At 29.4% G+C, this 20,089-nt stretch overlaps 1 protein-coding gene across 2 annotated transcripts in view; it reads right to left on the bottom strand.

The window, feature by feature from the left end:
- LOC114125816 (phospholipid-transporting ATPase ABCA1) overlaps nucleotides 1–19,175 on the bottom strand; it is a 39,126-nt gene extending 19,951 nt beyond the window's left edge. The window contains exon 1 of one of the 2 annotated variants that reach the window (XM_050198904.1): nucleotides 19,157–19,175. The gene's annotated coding sequence lies outside the window, so the exon portion shown is untranslated. Of the gene's footprint in view, nucleotides 1–16,192; nucleotides 16,855–19,156 lie in introns of those variants that run through there. The other variant, XM_027989593.2, reaches the window with a different exon arrangement.
- Between the last annotated feature and the right edge of the window lie 914 nt (nucleotides 19,176–20,089).

Genomic DNA, 20,089 nt, shown 5'->3' with positions numbered 1-20,089 from the left:
GTTTTGCAATTGTCCGCGTCGTCGCCGAAATAGGTATAATACATATTATACAGGCGTATATAGGTATATAGGTTTTTAAAGGGTTAAGTCAAACGTACCTATCTATAATTTTCCTTCACGGTCGTTAGGTCCGGCCGCGGCGCGGCGTAAGCACCGCTAAATTTTGTGCTAATCACCGGTTGACCTTCGGTCATCAACGTTGAACGGACAATAAAAAGTACATATATGTATGTATATAGGTGTTATAAACTATAAATAAAAAATATTATAATGTTCGTGTAGGTGCAAAACGTTCATACGTCTCGGCACGATATCACCGATCGATTCAATACGATTAATAAAACACGGTCTTGAACGTTTTATTAATCGCGCGAAAAAGAAAGACGTTTCGGGTTAGGTCTTTCATGGGCGAAAGGGGGGGGGGGGAATACCATGTTTAAGATGATGACCGAACTGTTATGATGAGTATAATGGGCGAGAGTGAGCCACCGCCTCCGCCGTGTCAAAGTACATGTGAAATCACACGTCGAGATAGCTGTACTGTTGGCGCGCGTACCAGCGATGAGTTGTGTATATGGTTTCGAAACACAATATAATATCATATACAAGTGCATTATTTTATAATATATATATTTTTTTTTTATTATATAAGATTATGTTAAATATTATATTGTCATAACGCATTGTTTTGTGATTCACTCGTAACCTCTGACAAATCATGACATGTTAGTAGGTACACATTACAGTAGCGCAACCAAAATGTTTTCAACGGGGGCCTTCGTTTGACGTGCCGATCGTTGCGAAACGTTGTTCATAGTTGTGTTATAATTATTGCTGTTATCTTAATGCGAAACTATTACAAAATCGTTATTAGTTGATAGTTTATCCATGATATTATATCTTAGATTAAATAAACATACTTAATAAATAATTGTATGCAGCTCAAGGGGAAGCGAAGGTCCGGACACGCCCATCCCCCCGGGTTGTCACCGCTGACACATTATAATATTTACTAGATGACATTCTTCACCCCCTGTATTCGCTATGCTAATTTCTAACCAACCCCCTAGATTATACAATCCGGATGTTTTATCTAAAAATGTTTTTATATTTTAATACTCACAACTTTCTTCTTTTTTTCGGTCGCCGTGACAGCGGTTGTCATCAAACACTGAATAATTGTTAAGCCATTTTATATAATAGAGAGATGCGATCGTTATAATAATATTTACTGTGCGTTAACCAAAGTATGTTTTCGTAATTAACTACTATTATACTGTTGGTCAAAGACATAAAACGCGGCTATAATGCGATATCGTTAGTCAAATAGCGCACGTGTACGAATAAATGGGTAGTGATTTTTATATTATTTATCTTTTTTCGCATCGTCATAATAATATATTCTCATCAGACTAAACGATTTGGCCGTATTCGCGTATCATAACGTCGTATTTACCGTTTTGATGCAGATTCCGATATCTTAACATTATCCGTTTATAAATATTATAAACACCGGCGACGAACAAATCGTGACACTCCGAGATTTATTGGCGACTTTTTCTCCAGTTCTTGTGAAATCGACATTATTTCTGATATCTCGACCGATTTTACGCGAGTTTGTTAGGTTTAATAATAATAATAGGTGGGCTGCAGTGAATGTGACACGCGACTTCGCGGGTTCTGCGTACCGTACTTCATAATATTAAACCCGCGCATTATTACGCGTATTATCCAATCACACAACAACTACAACATTAGCGGGTATCACTATTATAGCATATATTATATTATGTTGTACATAATAGTTGCGGTAATCGAAAAAAATCGTGTGTGTGTGTGTGTGTGTGTGTGTGTGTGCATTTATGCGCACAACCGAACCAGTTTCTGAGGCGGAAATGCGAGTTCGGAGGAGATCGTTACCGTTACAAATATAATATAATAATATGCTTACGTTCACGAATGGTTTAATAAAGCTTACATATAAAAAAAAACACGAAGTTAAGTACCTATACTGCTTTGTTTGTCTTGTTGGGTTAATATGAAAATATCACCGTATATCATAACACGGTGTGATGCAAACAAAAATCGAAATCGTCTATCCGGCCGAACGAGAGAATTTTGCGACGAGAAATCATTTTAATTTATAACCATACGTATCGCTTCATGTATAAAAATTCAAACCTCGGACATGATATAATATTATAACACGTCTATGCGTATGTTGTGACGACTTTAAAGGTTTAATATTGATTATACGAGATGTTCAGCTATATCGGTGTCCTTATCGCAAAATATCGTACAAGGTGAATAATTCCGTTGTCGATCCAGTTCGTCCAGACGTTAGGCCAGCACGCACAGCTTAGGTATAACGGCACGATGAGCCCCGATCAAGTCGGTCAAAATTAAAATATTCCAAGGTAAGGTCAAACAGATATAAAATAGATTCGGTAGTAAAATTATTATTTACAGTTTGAAAAAAATAATTGAGTGTACAATTTCGTATTATAACAAAAATGATATAATGTACCTAATTTAATATTTTAATATGCGTATCTCCTTGAAGCTTAAAAACAATAAATTAATAATGTCCGAACATGCTTCACGGATACCGAAGTACAACAGGTCCTATTCGCTCAAATGTCAATTTTGTTGTTTTTTTTTTTTTTTGAGAGAGAGAGAGAAAGATGTTGTATTTGTGGTCGGGGTAGGACGAAGGGTATTGTATAAGAATAAATTGAAAGAAATCGTTGAAAAAATTTGGACGCATAACATATTATATACCTATGACACATACAGCTATATACGATTTCATATATACAAATCTATGAAAACTCAGTGAATCCACTCGAAATGATAAACACTCAATGACAAGAGTTCGCTAAAACGTTTGAACATATAATAAATTATCGATTTGCTTCTACCTATACATTATTATTCTACATAATTATAATATAACAACAGTATTATAATACGTGATTGACGTAATTATCATTATATTACAGCACCTATATCTCTCACAAACAGTATAACAAAATCAAATTAATGTATGCATGTATTATATACGTTATTATGCATTTATATAGAACATTTGAACACAGACTTCATTATTTACATTTTGTACAATCGACTAATCGATATTAAAATTTATTATATATTATAATACGGAGAATGTATTCAATTACACATAAAATAACACAACACTACAGCACGCGATGAAGCCGTGAAGTTTTTAGTGTTTTATCACTTTATTAATCTATTAGCGAACATATTTTTATTTAAAAATGATTTCTTACAAACTGGTGTTAATTCGTAATTATTGTAAAATAAATGCTTATTAAGTATCAATAACACTATATTATGAATCATATATATTGTGGTTTTCAAGTCATACAGACCACATTGCATTGTTACACATATAATATAACAAGTGCAATATTTCTACCTATATATGCATAATAATATTAAATAATTCTTATCGGTAATCCAAAGTCTTTTTCAGATGAAATTATGAAATGTATGTATATATCTACTATGATTTGGTGCGAAATTGCATAACTAAAACGGTGGTATATAATGTGTCATAAAAATATATTTTTTTTTCTATTGGTGAAATTTTTGTTTTAGACTGTGCAATACATCATTATACTTATTATTGTATATACCTATAGCTGTTATTATTATTTTTTTTTTTTTTATGAATAAATATGTCTAATCACGTACAATAATCCAAGTATTTTATGCAATAAAAAATTATTATAATTGATATATATATATATATATATATATTTACGATACAATAAAATGTATGTTTTTATGAAGCACATAATATTATTTTTCACCGATATAGGTACATAAAAATATAATATTTTAAAACAAAAACCATTAATCAATAGTTTTGAAATTAAAATTATCGATTTTTTTTTAGATAATTTAATAATATTATAAATGTATAGTAGGGCTAGAAAAAAAGCAACCAACGATCGATACAAAAACTTTCAAATAAATTCAAGTTGATTTCGACAAATTGAAATAGCTCGACTATGAATACTACGTAAAGATTATATAATCATAAAACAAAGGAAATGCGTTGACACAAACTATATTGGAATTTTATAAACTGGTTTAAAATAATATCTAATTTAAATATTGTACGACCATATTATATCAAATACTATGTATACCATAAGTTACAATTTCTTAATATTTGTTATTTGTCTATACAAAACTATCGATTACAATAAATTGTTAAACTATCTTACAATGGTTACATATATGTATATTGTATACATTAAACCTAGACTAAAGTTTTTAGTGAAATACGTAGTTATGATGCTGTTACGAAAGTGTACTATCGTACTTGTGTGTTATACAATACATATATTTGTTATGTTTGTTTAGATAATTACCCTATATTTTTGTGACTTATAACATTGACTTTAAATATCTATTGGGTTAGATTATAATCAATACTAGTATAATTATTAATGTGATCACTGATTAGTTTTAAAATGAGAATGTATTTACCATAGAATCGTAAATAAATAAAATTATAATATATATATATATAATATATAGGTATTCGTCAAATGATGACTACGATAATGATATTATTTGAAACTTTAAAAAAAAAAGTAAAATAAACTATTTGAAAAATTTAAAAATGACTGCGAACGATACACATAAATAAATGTGTACATACACAAACGTACACACACACACACAAATACGCAAATACTCTCATATTATTGTAATTGAATAGTTCAAGCAGGTGTGGTGCATTTTGTTTACAATAATGTAACCAAAAACTATAGATGAAAAGCGGTCATTACATTATACTTCTGTCTTCTTTGTACATAATAATATTCTATTATCCCAAAAAACATACTTATCCGTAGATCATAAGAAACTCCTCTCTTTTGACAGTTAAAAACGATAATTTTTATTTAGATTTTAACCAATAATTTTGTATAATATAATGTTATAGAATTATAAGCTTAAATAATATTTTGTATTATGTACATTCTACAATACAGATTACAGACATCATGCAGTTTCGTTTTGATCCTAGGTCGATTGATGTTAATAGTTATGGACAGGTCGTATCTGGGCCATGTTCACCCGGGTCCATTCCAACGATAAAATAATATGTGTTTCCGTGACGGGATAGCACAACGGTAAAGTTATTTCCGAACAACAAACTCGAGGCCGATAACGGAATGCCACTAAAAGTGCCCATGTATATAATATTTATAAAAAAAAGTCACATTGTGTGTTTAGCTATAGGTATAAGCATAATACGTATAATATAAATTTATGAAGGCAAATGGAGATTTTAACGCCCCACGTCAACGTCTATCCCGCTGACCATACTCAACAAACTGTCACGTATTACGATAGCGATAACTATAAAAACACTCGTCAGTCGTCAACTTAAAGACTTACATTTGGTTTCGTCGATCAATGTATGTAGTTTATAGGAAAGGAGAATAAAAATGTATGTTAAATAATAATAATATAATATTACAGTGTACATAAGTGTGAGTTTAAGTATATTTCAACGTCAAAAATATGACCTATTCGGTTTATAAACGTATTATCAATAATTTACTTTTAATCGTTTATAATTATAATTATAATTAACAACATTACCATAATATTAAACTATATAGTTACAAAACGATTTACAAACACAACTATTCGACCAATAGATTTCTAAACAAAGTTTACGGAATCGATTAAATTGAAAACAATGATCGTGATACAAAATATAATATTATAATGAAATAACTTCTATGACAATTTTGGCGTTTTATATAATATATTAGTATTTTATGTTACCTAGTGATAAATCCAAATTATTTTTTCGGATATAACATTATAATTCATTAATTTCATTATGACCGAAATCGTTAAAAATCAATAGAATTCGTTCTTACATAATGCTTTGGTCTGTGATAGTGTAAAAAATAATACATAATTTAAAATCGGTTTAATAGTTTAGTACAATTAAGTACGTCATGCATGTTATGCTGTTGACCTTAAATATTGTGAAATGGACTTACATTAAAAAAATATATAGGTAGGTGAATTGGTACCTAACATTATGATATTTACGTACACACTTTACACTAAAGTTTGATAAGAGATAATCGTTAAGTTAGTATTTTTTAGTTTATTAAACCAAAAATAACTCGCAATTTATGTCCTACCTGATATAAAATGTATGCTGTTGACTGCAATGACAAATACATAGAATCGATAAGAAAAAAAAATAAGAATATAGATTTCAAAACACAGCATACCTATGTATTTTCAGTACTTAATATTCTATAAGTGTAATAATAACAGTAAATAAAATAAAACCTATGTTAAGTAATCAGTCAATGGCCTAGACCATTACCCTAGAAATAGTTTTAAAAAAAAAAATTAAATTGTTAGAAAAATTGATCAACATGAAAATTAAACTAAATATGATTATCAAACAAAATCTATAGTGATTATTTATAAAATATAAATACGTTTATTACTAAAAAAAATTATTGTTTAGTTAAACTATATGTTACGTATTTCAAATGTATTATCGAATAATTTTGTACTAGCATATTTTTTTCTTGGAAGAGGGCACATTATATATTTCAACTTTCATTTTAAAAACAATGTTTTGTTAATATATTATACATTGTATAAATATTTTTAAATTTAAGCTTAGTAGTTTATTAGCTTTATAATTTATAATATATTTTATGTAATACATACATAAAATATATTGTTAACTATAAAGAAACTATTAACAAATAAAATGTTAACTATTTAAATATTGAATAATATATAATGTTATAGTTGTAATAGTTGTTATAACTATCTTCCTAATTTATTTATAATGATTCTGATACTTGTATTAGTATTGCCAAATATATAATATTAAATTGCATTGAATTGCGTTTTATTTTACTATTCAGTCATGATTTATATAAAAATATAATATTTTGTATCATTTTGAATATATAAACGGTTTGAAAGGAAATTGCTAGATGATATATAATTAATTTTACATATGTTAATATTTTCCATTTCACTGACTTAAGAATTCAATCACTGCTCAAAACGTGCCAATACAATACCATATGAGATTTTTGAATCAACATATTATTTAAAATGAAAATTCTGATAAAATTATTTTCTTCGACATACTTATTTGTGTGAACTTTGGAAAATTTATTTACATATTATTATCTCCGATGTCTTCTCTTCGTATATGATTATTAAAAAGATAATTACGGATTTCCCACGATCCTAGGCATCATCAATCAAAATATTATGTACACGAGTACACGCATTATCACGTGACTAAAATGACTAAATCAAATAATGCACTACCTCTAAATAGTAAGTAATTGATGACAAGTGTTATACCCCTTCTTAAAATGACCTCTTTTAATTCTAAGATGAATTAACAAGTTGAACCCACAATGAATAATAATAATATTATTATATTAACGGGATTATCTCTATTTCGAAAGAGTCATTGAAGTGAAAACTGTTTTGATATTATTTTGAAATTTTATTTTTGATTATTTAAGCTATTATAATGTTATCATTTGAGTGATTCGAATCAGATTGGTTTATAATACAATCAATTTTTGCGCTATCTTCGTTCAAACTCATACTCAAACAGAGTTTATTTTTTGTTGAAATTCCAATTTTCCAACCTAAGCTAACCATTTGTGTAAATAATGGCAAAACGCTAAAAGTTGTTGTTTTAAGACAGGCTATATAAGCAAGAGGTAATTGACGAGATGAACTTAAAACCTAAATATATAGTTTATTCGATTATACGAAGGTTATAACATCGCCGTAAGCTCCCAAATAAACCACTACAATACACAATTATTAGTGATTACAGTTTGATATTGTTAAATGGACCTATTTCTGAACAATGAAAAACGATGAAATAACTGAAATAATATAATGTAATTTATAAATATATACTCGTGCGTCACCATTTTACGTGTAAATGCATATCGTTATTTAAAAATATATATTATACATCTACCCGTACACTTCTATCGTGCAGCAGAATCCTATTTAAAACGAAAAACCGTAAGCTATAAAATGCGTTATGTGTGGTCATTACCAGCTAGGTACCCCATAAACAACATAGAAAGCGCACAATTATAGTCCAGATTAAAAAACATCAAACTCGATAAAGTTTAACAACTAAAATCATTATTTTATATAACGCCTTGCTGTTAAATAATAATAAAAATAATACGCACACACAATCGAGACGTAATGAAAACGTTAAACCTAACCAAACATAAATCCTAATATAATTTTAATAATATGTATAAGAAAATCGTTTTTGAATTGTAGAAGCATGTTTAACAGACATTGTTGTCAACCACTAGACGTTACTACTATTCTGTAACATTTACGATATAAGAAAAGTAACTTTAGCGTATAACATAATATATTATTATATTATAACGGCATCTATTTCTTTTATCTCAAAACTTTCCAATAAATTACTCCTTTTTAACATATTATATAATGCCGCATATATATACGTAGTATATATATACTACGAGTTATGATATAGCTATTTGATATTTCAGCCTTGTACGATTTATGTTTAATGATATATACTTTTTTAAATAATATAATATATTATTATATGAGTTAAATCGAAATAAATTTCTCTACAAACACGAATAACATAATTGTATTATTATTGAAATGAAATTAATAACTAATATTAAGATAAGACTACGTATGAAGTATAAATTATTTTGTATGATTATTATTATTGAATTGATATTATTTATTGAAAAAGCAATTTAATTTATTGTTATTAATATTATTATTCGTATACTAAATACGCATTTTTGAGGCTGAGTTTCAATGATGCGATGTACCGCGAGAAGTTTTATATTAATAATAATCAGTCAGCAATTCGTCATCACGTGAATGTTACACACTTAATATGAGTAGGTCTAATGAATAATGTACAGTAATAAACACGGCATCAGTTCGTCTATTGTTCAAATATAATTCACTGATTATTTCTAAGTATTATAATTTATAATATTATAATATGTTTGTCGTCCGTCGAACGATTAAAACAAAAATATATAGTGTTCGAAAATTCATTAAAAAAAAAAAATTACATATTTTTTTTTCTTTTAACAAAACAAATGCCGCCGTATGAAGTTGGCAGAGACGTTTGCGAAACTATCGATACATGCAGCCATGGAGTAGCAGTCGGTTATATATACACATTATTATTATAATATAATATACCAGAGAATCATTATTACGTACTCGTGCGCACTCGAGACAATGGCCGACGCGCGTATAGCGTACCTGTGGAAAATACGAAGGACGAAAAGTTTTGAGATTGTCGTCGGCGAAGACGCGTGCGCGGGAAGGGGGCCTAAAACAACCGTTTGGCCGTCCGCCGGTGTGCGAATCGAGGACAAGTCGCAGCGGCTGCGGGCGCAATATTGTGACTGACGTGTCTCTTGATCTACTCGGCGCATATAATATAATATTGTACGTCGTATTATAGTCAAAGGCTAATGTCAGGGCCGTCCGGATCGCCAGTTCGCATAACATTATAAACACTGTTGCTCAATACTGTACCTATACCTATACACATATATTTTATTTTTTTGTTGATATTTTTCGTTTTGTCGGTCGTTTAGATATCATAATTATAATATATTATTCTTTCCCATGCGTATAACGGAATTTGAGCGCTAGACGCAAACGTATACCTAACATGGTTGAGGTTATACTTTCCGGCCGTCAGCGTATTATATTATAATAAAATATTCATTCGATATCGGCGTAGTACGAAATATTATTAAACGCATTATGCATCCGTCTTAAAATAATATGATATTAATAATTAAATCAATTTCATTTCGTTTACATTATTATACATATATATTTTTTTATATTGTTTTATAAGCTGATATGAAATAATAACATGTGTTAAAGTTCAAAGACATATGTCGAATTTATTGAACTAAACGCTCTGCAGATTGTACACCTCGAGTAGTCGTCTACGTGACATTCGATATAATAATATTTAATATTACGGTATAATATATTATATATAAGTAACTTTAGGTCAAAGTTATCATGGTGAAATAACTAATTGTCTTTTCGATAAATCGTTAACGGAAATTTAATAAATAAAAGAACAAACGATTGTTGTTAACGAATATATAATTTTAATTATTATTCATACGAAGTAGGTAGGTACCTATCTGTGTAGGAAAAAGAAGCGTGTACATATCAAACATTGAACTTATCAAAATATGAAGAATCATTGATATTTTTTTTACATTTTGGTAAATCCTTGTTATCGATAATAGGTAATGAGTCAGAGTTATATTTATATCTTTACAGCTTTACAAGAATCATATATAATCCGAGTACTTATTTTTCTTTAAATTTATAACTTATCAAAGTCAATATATACCTAATTACCGTACGAATATCATAGATATATAGTGCATTTCTGTATAATAAATTACCTTCCTAATAAATTGTTTTAACCATACTTTTATTTACATTCTGAGTAAATATAATATGTAAACATATACTATATGATATAAAAATTGTTTTAAGAATTTTAAGAATATGTAGAATATATCTTTATTAAAATATTGACTTTAATTTTTCATAATGTAGTTAAAAAATAAACAACACCTTTTAAGTTTTCTCATTCGATTTGACATACCATATTTTAGTTAACGATTTTCCATGCTCCAATTTTGTTTTGTTTATACCTATCTAATATAACGTCATAAATAATAAATATATTAAAAAAAAAAAAATAGTTCCAAATAACAACCTAATGACCCTATTTGCCTAGTCACGGGGACATAATCAGTTCACCAAACACGTACGCGGCTTTGATATCTAACGAAAAATTCATTCGTAACAAATTCTCACCACTAACCATCGAGTACCATAAAAGTTTTGTACACACACTTGTGCACATAATTGCTTACTTATAAAAAATTAAAAATAGCCAGGAGTTATTTTAGAGGTTTATTAAATAATTATAATATTTGACTCATCCACCTAAACGTACCAATTAATCGAATGTTAGCATATAGTGTAACCTTTTTTAAATATTACGACTTGGACTTGTCAATGTAGGCATGTAACTAATCGTTAACTCATTACTATATTTTATTCAGAAGTAAAAACTCAAAATATTTCAAATATATATATTATACTAATTTAAAATATTATGTTATATGCATTATGCACTATAATAATTATATCAAGAAAAAACGTTTCTCATTTCTGATTGGTTTTAGTTAAGGAATTATTATATTAATTTCAGAAAAAATTATCTAAATTAATTATTATAGATACATAATATTATTATATATATAATTTTTTTAACGCCTATATTTTGTTTAATAAACATTTTAGAACTAATAACTTACTTCTATAAATGTTAATTGTAATTTTGTAAATTGTAATAGATCGAAGTGGCTGACGCAAGTTCCATTTATTTAAATGTTTCAAAAAGTAAATTTTTATATTTTTTTATGACAATGCAATAGCAATATATATACGTACTCATTACACTTGGTTGTATGTATTTATAGTGTTTTAACGTCGTATGAAATATTATTGTGATTACACCGTGTTCGAAAGTATAATTGCCTGACGATTATTTTTAATCACATATTTTTTTTTTTTTTTTTTTAATTTAAATTACAAATAATTTGACATTAAGAAGATATCAAAAATAATGATAGTTGAATATGACTTAATATCTAATATACTATACACACATTTATAATGATTTTGGAGAGCGCTGATTCATAAATCAAAATCAAAATATGTTTAGGTTGTTTTTTATGTTACATGATAGACCTAAGAGGGTTAGTCAAAATTTTATCATCTCTTGTTATATACTTAAAGCGACAAAGTCAAATGCATTTTTACATCTATAAAATACAGTGCAAGTATCTAAATAATACGTTTACTACTTATGTATCGGACACACTTTTTAATAACGCTATAACATGCAATAGAATATAATAGTCGATACTGTTTTTTTTATCTTTTAACAATATAAAAATAAAAACGAAAAAAAATAACAAACCATAACGTTAATCACGTTAATAGACCATTTATTCAACAGACATTTTCTAAAATTCTTTAAAAACACATTGTGCCTCTTGGACAATATATGTATGATACTATAATGTAACTTATACATATATATTATATATATATATATATTGTTAATTATAAGTCTACATGTTTAAAAATCCAAGGTTTCGAAATTTTGAACCCTATATAGGTACAAGCATTATTATTATTTGCATTTTATAGTGATTTTTTACTGCGCATAAAATAACAATCTAGAAATCTCGAAAAATTTAAGATTAACAAATAATTAATTATTATCTCTTTCATAAAATCGATTTGGGTTAAAGTGAAACGCAGTAAAGCCAAGTATATTTCATCGATTTATGTACGAACGAAAAAATAATAACATCTAAGGTCCGATATAACATTGCAAAATATTATGTATTTTTAGACTAGAGGTTAGGTACCTAACCTGGGACAAAAAAGTAAAATCAGCATTCAAAATCGCACTAAGACAAGTTTGTCACAAGTAGGTACCCAAAACTCGTCAATACTATGTACGTGTTAAAGATCTATCAAGTCCAAATTTGAAAACTCGTCGAGTAGGTAAACAAGTATTGGGCATCAGTTCGAAATCGGTTCAAAGAATATTATACGACATTTGTCAGAGAAATCGCAGTAGACCTGGCTCTGGTAATTATAGTCAAATAGATAAAAACGGCAATTTAGTATTTATTTATTAATTTCTACAGAGATTGAAACAACGATCGGGTGGACAATTTGTTCGAGTGATTATTGTAATTTCGATCATTGATTGTGTCGATATTATAATACAGTTACACATCATAATATTATATTATACGAGTAAAATATGACGATAAGACCGCAATTAAACACGCAATCGTAGAAAAGTTTGGTGAACGAAACAATGGTAGGTACAGATATAATATAAATACGTGGAATTATTATCGTACTTAACGCGTACGGCTAGCCCTTAACAATAAAAATATTAAAATACTAAAATATTATGTATTAAACCACCTGTATTATAGTTAAGTACCTGGTATTTATTATATCGCATATTATTACTATTATTGTACATATACAAACGCCCCGGCGTTCGACGAGACTTCCGCGTACGAAAATAAATTAATTATTGTAATAATAGTAATATTATTACCGCAACATAATGTAGTAGTAATTGGTAGAATGTGGAAGTAAACTCGTTCCTTGCGGCCGATCATCTCAACGAATTGCGTTCAATTTCAGGCGCAATTAAAATTTCGACCGTATCCAGTAGGTATACGCCGGGATTCGTGCTACCATGTTATAATGTGAATTATACATACGTGTGCGAATACATCGGTGCATGTTAAGGAAATAATAATGATAATAATATAATGCTATGCATAATATTGTTATACCTTCGTAATATGCGCATACGCAATAGCCACAACACGGTACATCATTTCATCGAAGAAGGGAACGTGTGTGCTGTAATAATGATATGTACAACCTTTTTTTCGGACGGTAAATATGCATATACGTGTGATAATTCAGTCGGGATCCGGAAAGCCGTAATTTTATTTTTCCCGATCACTTACGCGAGACGCCGCCGCGAGTAATTAATATGCCCGATTATAGGACGCACATGACGTATTTTGCTCATAGTTTACTTTTTTGATACTTAAATCGATCACCGGCTATTATATTATTATGAAATCATGATAATATTTTTTTTTTTATAAACATCAGAATTCTTAACGACATGCTGTTGCAGTAATTCCGTACCACATTCTCAACCTCTAATATTATTATCCATCTTCAAAATGCCACACACGCGCACTGTGTACGATGTAATATTATACGCACGAATAATAATATACGATAATATATATATCGTATGCTATATAGGCATATTGATGTCATCGGGGGCATTTTTTTTTTTTTTTGTTATACTGATCTCAAACAGCTTCCTGGGGTTGTTTTGATGTGCCAACCGGATCCGGGGTGCTCGAAAGAACATGCAATTCCCGCGTCTATTTATCGCGCGGTCGATGAATGATAAAAACCCATTGGACTCGACACGCTCTAGTAATATGTCAACCTGTGAAAATCGTCTATAAGTACCCAAAAAACTCGTTCACCAAACAGAAACTTGAGGGAGAAAATCATACACTATTCATTGTAGTCTTTCTACTCATCTTACCATATGATCGTCGTTCATTAATATGACCACGTGTCACTGCTGCAGTATTCATATTATACTATACTCACGGGAGGCGTACGTGTAAATGTTCAAGTGAGTGTTTCCTTTGTGCATGTGTATGTGCGCGCGCCTGAGACGTCAGTTAATTGCAGAAAGTGAAGTGGAACGATTATGTTTGGGCCACACTAATCGTTTCGGATTTTGGCGAAATCAATAAATTAATGACGTGCACATTAACGACCAGCTGAGGTATGTGTATGCAGCGTAGATATATGTATAATGTAATAATTTTACATATTATAATATAGGCATTCAGCATTTTTAATGAACATCAATGAGCGATCGCTGCAGTGAAAGCGTATCGTGTCAAAGTCAAACCGAATAATATTACAATGGGCGAAAAAGACAAAAAAAAAAAAATAAATAAAATAATAACATAATATTAATATCTACTACGTGGAACCTGCCGTCAGATCGTAGCTGAGTAGGTAGGTCCTACCTACTGGCGCGCGAGCCAACAATTATGGCCCTTTTGTTTACCCGCAAAGAAAATAGTCCTGCAGAGATGGCCCCGAGATGTTTTAGATTTTTTTTTTTTAATTTGTTTGTTATTATTGTCATTTTTTTATTATTCGCGCAATTAAATTTTCTGAGAAAACGTCAACATCAAAACTACCGACATAATTATATAAATAAAACACCTAACACTTATGTAGTATGTACGTTTGTCGTCGTCGAATAAATTTCCTAGTCAATATTATATTATTTGAAAGTCCATATTATAGTCAGATATTTTATGTACAAACGTGTGGCTTACATGTAATACAACTGCTACAGGAGAGGTAAATATCCTATAATATTATATACGAGCTAATAATCATTATTAATGTAATATGGCCTGAGGAAAAACAGCTTTCCGTGTACATTACGCTGTGATTCTGTGGCCAAAATTTTACTTAAACAAATAAAATGCAACCAACCAATAAGCTAATAGTCAAATAGATATGTATTTTTTTTTATCGACAAAAACTTAAATGCATTCAATTAATTTATCACGACGCACTTAATAATTATTTATCAAGCCATTAAAATAATATCATTCATTAAATTATATTGAAATGCTATTATTTTAAGCAATACAATATTACAATATCGTACAATAATTTCGATTAATATTAGTCTTAAATCTACACTCTTTATACGTGCAGCTTACAGAGTGCGTATTAAATGGTAACGAGGGGATAAAGGGAAAAATTAGCAGACAATACCGCATATAACAATAGAGCTAAACCTTACAAAAACCGTGGTCCGGTTACCAAGTACGATGTTAATAGAAAAGAGTCGTTATAATATTTGGACGCTTTTACGACACGCATACAAATCCTCTCGGACATAATTTTAGATAAATAAAAAAATGAAGTAAATGTAATATAATATAAGAGAGAATAAATAGGTACTTCTAGTTTTTTTGAATTTGCGTATATTTAAGATCAAAATTTGAACTATTATTATAGCGGAATAATATACAATTATATCATTTTTTAAAAGTAGTAATTTCATGTAAGATATTACCTACCTATAACACACAATACGCATACTGTAAAAGTATATTTTACGAGAACTAATGTCAGTATAGGACAAAAAAAAAGAAATGTCGGAAAACTGTGAATAAGTGAGAAACATTCCACCGATAATGTGCATTTACGTAATGGATGGTGGTATTTTTTTTACGAGGGCAGCAACCTTTATGTTAACGGTCAACTTACTCAAATTCGGAATCTTTCGTAGCGGAATTATCTACTATATTTTATTGAACTACTATGTATTTGATAAGAAACTTTATGTTATATTCACCTATAGAGCTGTTATTTTCCGACGCAATCCGGTGGTGAAACGATTATTCCTGCGCGAATGTGGTTGCGATGACTGGCTGTAATGCTGGCACCAACAATACTCAAGACGGAAGTAAAAATTTTAAAATGAACTTTGAAAAAACGCGTTGTGGACAGAAGTGCGAGTGATGGAATACGAAATGTATAAACGAAGAGTATGATGAAAAAATATGTATATGTGTATTTAAACGAGAAGAAAATATAGACGAAAACAAAAACAATATGATATAAATTTACATAAATAAAAAATCCGCGATTAAACAATAGTAATAAAAAAAAAAAATAATAAAAATAATAAATCACAAGCGGCACAAAACGAATAGAGAATTTTTTTTTTTAAAATATATATAATATTATTATAACGACGATGTCATCGGTTATAATAATTGATAATAATATATTATATTATATATATGTAAACGCGAGCGGGTGCATGTCGTGTGTGCGAAGAGAGCACGAACCTTGCGCGGAACGACTACTGCTCATTTGCCCGCGACTACACAACGTACGACGACTACAGCGGCGGCGGCGGCGGCGGCGTTGGCGGTGGCGGTGTCGACGGCAGCAGCGGTAACGTGTTGACGACGTGCCCGCGCAACGGAACTCATACCGTCTCTACTATGCGTTACAGAAATGAGATCTGACGGTGAACTCGCGATGCGGTGACGGCGGCGCAACCGGTACGCACACACACGCACAAGCACACGAGCACACACATACACCGACTCGCGAGACGGACGTGTGTTGTATGTATTATTATTATATTATTATAATATCGTGTAGATGAAAAAAAAAAAAATACATATATATATACACACAAATATAAATGAATATGTACGCGTAGGTACCTAAGCGTGTATACTGACGATACCGTCTCGTGTGTGGTGCGGACGCGAGGGAGAGGACGAGATGGAATAATATTATATAAAAGAGAGAGAGACGGGGAGACGGACGAGTGACGGAGAAAAAGAGAGTAATCGAGAGAGAAGACCCCGTCTCGATCGGAGGGCGGTGGACGACTACGCCGGCACCGTCTTGTTTCGTGTATAATAATAGGTAGGTACCTACACGTATTGTGGTACCCGAATACGAAGATCACAACATTGGTATTAGTATTGTTGCGTGGTCTTTGGTTACGAATTACGGCGATTGCGGTGTGATGTGCGCGAAGGGTCTCTCGACCTGCAGTGCACGAGGGCCGCGAGGGTGTGAGAACGCGTCGCGCGCGCAGTCATCATCCCCCACTGGCGCGTCCCCTAAAAGAAAACTCTTCGGCACGGACGAAATAACGCATCGAGGTCCGTGTGATTTTTTTGATCTTTTTTTTCCCCGAGTGCGACCGATTTTACAATGGTTTAATAATATATTCGCCGTAGTAATTGGCACGCTCGTGCGTCAAACGAAGCGTAGAATAGACGAAAAACTGTAGTAGGAAAAAAATCTCGCACGCGATATTATCTTCTTCGTTCGACGACCGAAACGTTTTCCGTTATATCGCCGCTCACACACCAACTACATAAATGTATAATATAGTGTAGCGTCGGCAGAATTTTTATTTTTTTTTTTTTTTTTTTGTACATCAAACCGCTTCTGCGGAGGGATTTTGGCGCAAAAAAAAAATTCCTGACAATAAAACCAATGTACTATATAAACGATCCGCTTCTATCATGCGGTAATATAATAGTATAATATTATATTAGTAAATTATTATGACGTGCACGGTGACAATAAAATTATCATTTATGCGCACAATAATTGTTATACCGTCACAATGAGCCAACGTTGTCACATGTACATGCTAATTGATTTTTCCGACGTGTTAAAAGAGTCACAATTACTGTTTTTAGACTATTTGGTCCTACGTATTATTATTATTATTATTATTATTATTATATATATTATATAATATAATATATATTTTTATACATACCTACGTGAGCTAACGTTATGCAATCTGCCATATTACTTTACTTAAACATACGAATGATACTTTATTAGTTTATTACAATAATAAAGACGTGTGTTTTCGATATTATATATATAATAAGTTATTACGCTAATACCAAATAGTATTTTATATTATCAATAAATCACAAGGAACATAATTTTATTACCATAAACATTGATTTTTAACAATTGGGTATCAATGCATCTACAATTTATTAAAATTTAAAAGATCCCCAGGCGTTTTAGTTAAAAATCTGTCAAATATGTCTTAAAGTATTAGGTAAACATGCCTGCTATGTACTTCCATATCATACGATTTAAAAATAACTTAGATACTATAATATTGTACTTTAAATATAAATATTAATCGTTAATAATCATCAAATAGGTAATCCTTAAAATACTTTAACGATAAAAAAAAAAAATATATGGTACCTATTTTGTATGCATATCCACAGTAAACATAATTTTATGACAGTTTATACTCGATATAATAATATAATATACATTAAACATTTATTAAACATAGATAATCCAATATAGTCGCATAACAATAACAGACAATTTATAAGCTAACTACTAGAATAAATACCATACAAATTAATTCTTATCATTTTGAGTACAGTCAAACAAAAAAATTAATAAATATTTGACAACATCAATGATACAAAAAAAAAAAAAACACTACCAAATAAATGAATTTTGAGAAATAAATCAAATAATCGAACTTAGTCAAAGATTATATTCTCATAATAAGACACTATTAAATTTAAACTGTGCCGTGTTTACATATCACATCTCGGTGTCAATAATATCCGCATTAGAAGCTACATACGTATCATTTTGTACCATTTACTATCGTACTGTATTATGTTATCAGTAGACAATGTGGATTATAATACAATTGACCGGAAAAATATTCTCACTAAATAACTTAAACGTGTATTTCAATATAAAATATATAAGCGGAAAACATTACCTGATAATAAGGTCCAAACCAAAAAAGAATGGAAATATCTTTCGAGCTCACTTTCCTAAAAATAAAATAGGACAAATGCAAATAATTAATGGTTTTATTATGTTTTAAGTTATATATAATAATTAATAATTCACATTTACGAATAAATAGTATAAAATAAATTAAAAATAAGCATAAAAACGATAAAAAAATTAACATAATATACCTAATACAGTATCTATAATTATGTAAATAATAATAATAATAAACTATTTTATGTCAAACCTCTGTACATTTGAAGCTTTTGAATATTCAAATCGCAAACAATGAATCTATTAAAATAGTCATTTAAATAACTTTATTCTTTAAAAAAAAAAAAATACCTACATTTATTTCCAAGCTATTTAATATTATAAGACATAAGTCATATCTATAATAATATGCATAATATTATGTAAAAATACATTTAAATAATTACTTAAATTTTGTTATTAAATTATTAACTAATTTTTATTGTTTAATTTTAAAATAATACAACTAAAGTTTTATTAAAATATAATGGTGAGGACATAAGCATTTTACAAATATAATATTTTATCACCAACAGAAATTATTTAATTATAATTTATAAACAATACTTATATTTTTATAGTACAAGTATCAGACATAAAACAAATATTTATTGTACACTGTAAAGTACAAAATATAATAAAGGATGTAGCAGGACTATTAACAAATATAGTAACATTTGTAATGGAAGTTTGTTAAATAGTCGTGTTACACCTTATACAATAAAACAAGTATGATGACCTATGATACCAAGCTAGTATACCCTTCAAGTCACTATTAATTTAATAAACAAATTTAATTTTCTATTAGTATGATTTCTACTAATCCAAATATATATATATACATAAATAATTGTATATAAGTAAAGTATATTTTATAAAGTTA

This window comes from Aphis gossypii, chromosome 2, assembly GCF_020184175.1.
Source record: "Aphis gossypii isolate Hap1 chromosome 2, ASM2018417v2, whole genome shotgun sequence".
NCBI lineage: Eukaryota > Metazoa > Arthropoda > Insecta > Hemiptera > Aphididae > Aphis > Aphis gossypii.
Note: the sequence above shows the minus strand (reverse complement) of the source record. Positions and strands in the feature narration are given on the sequence as shown.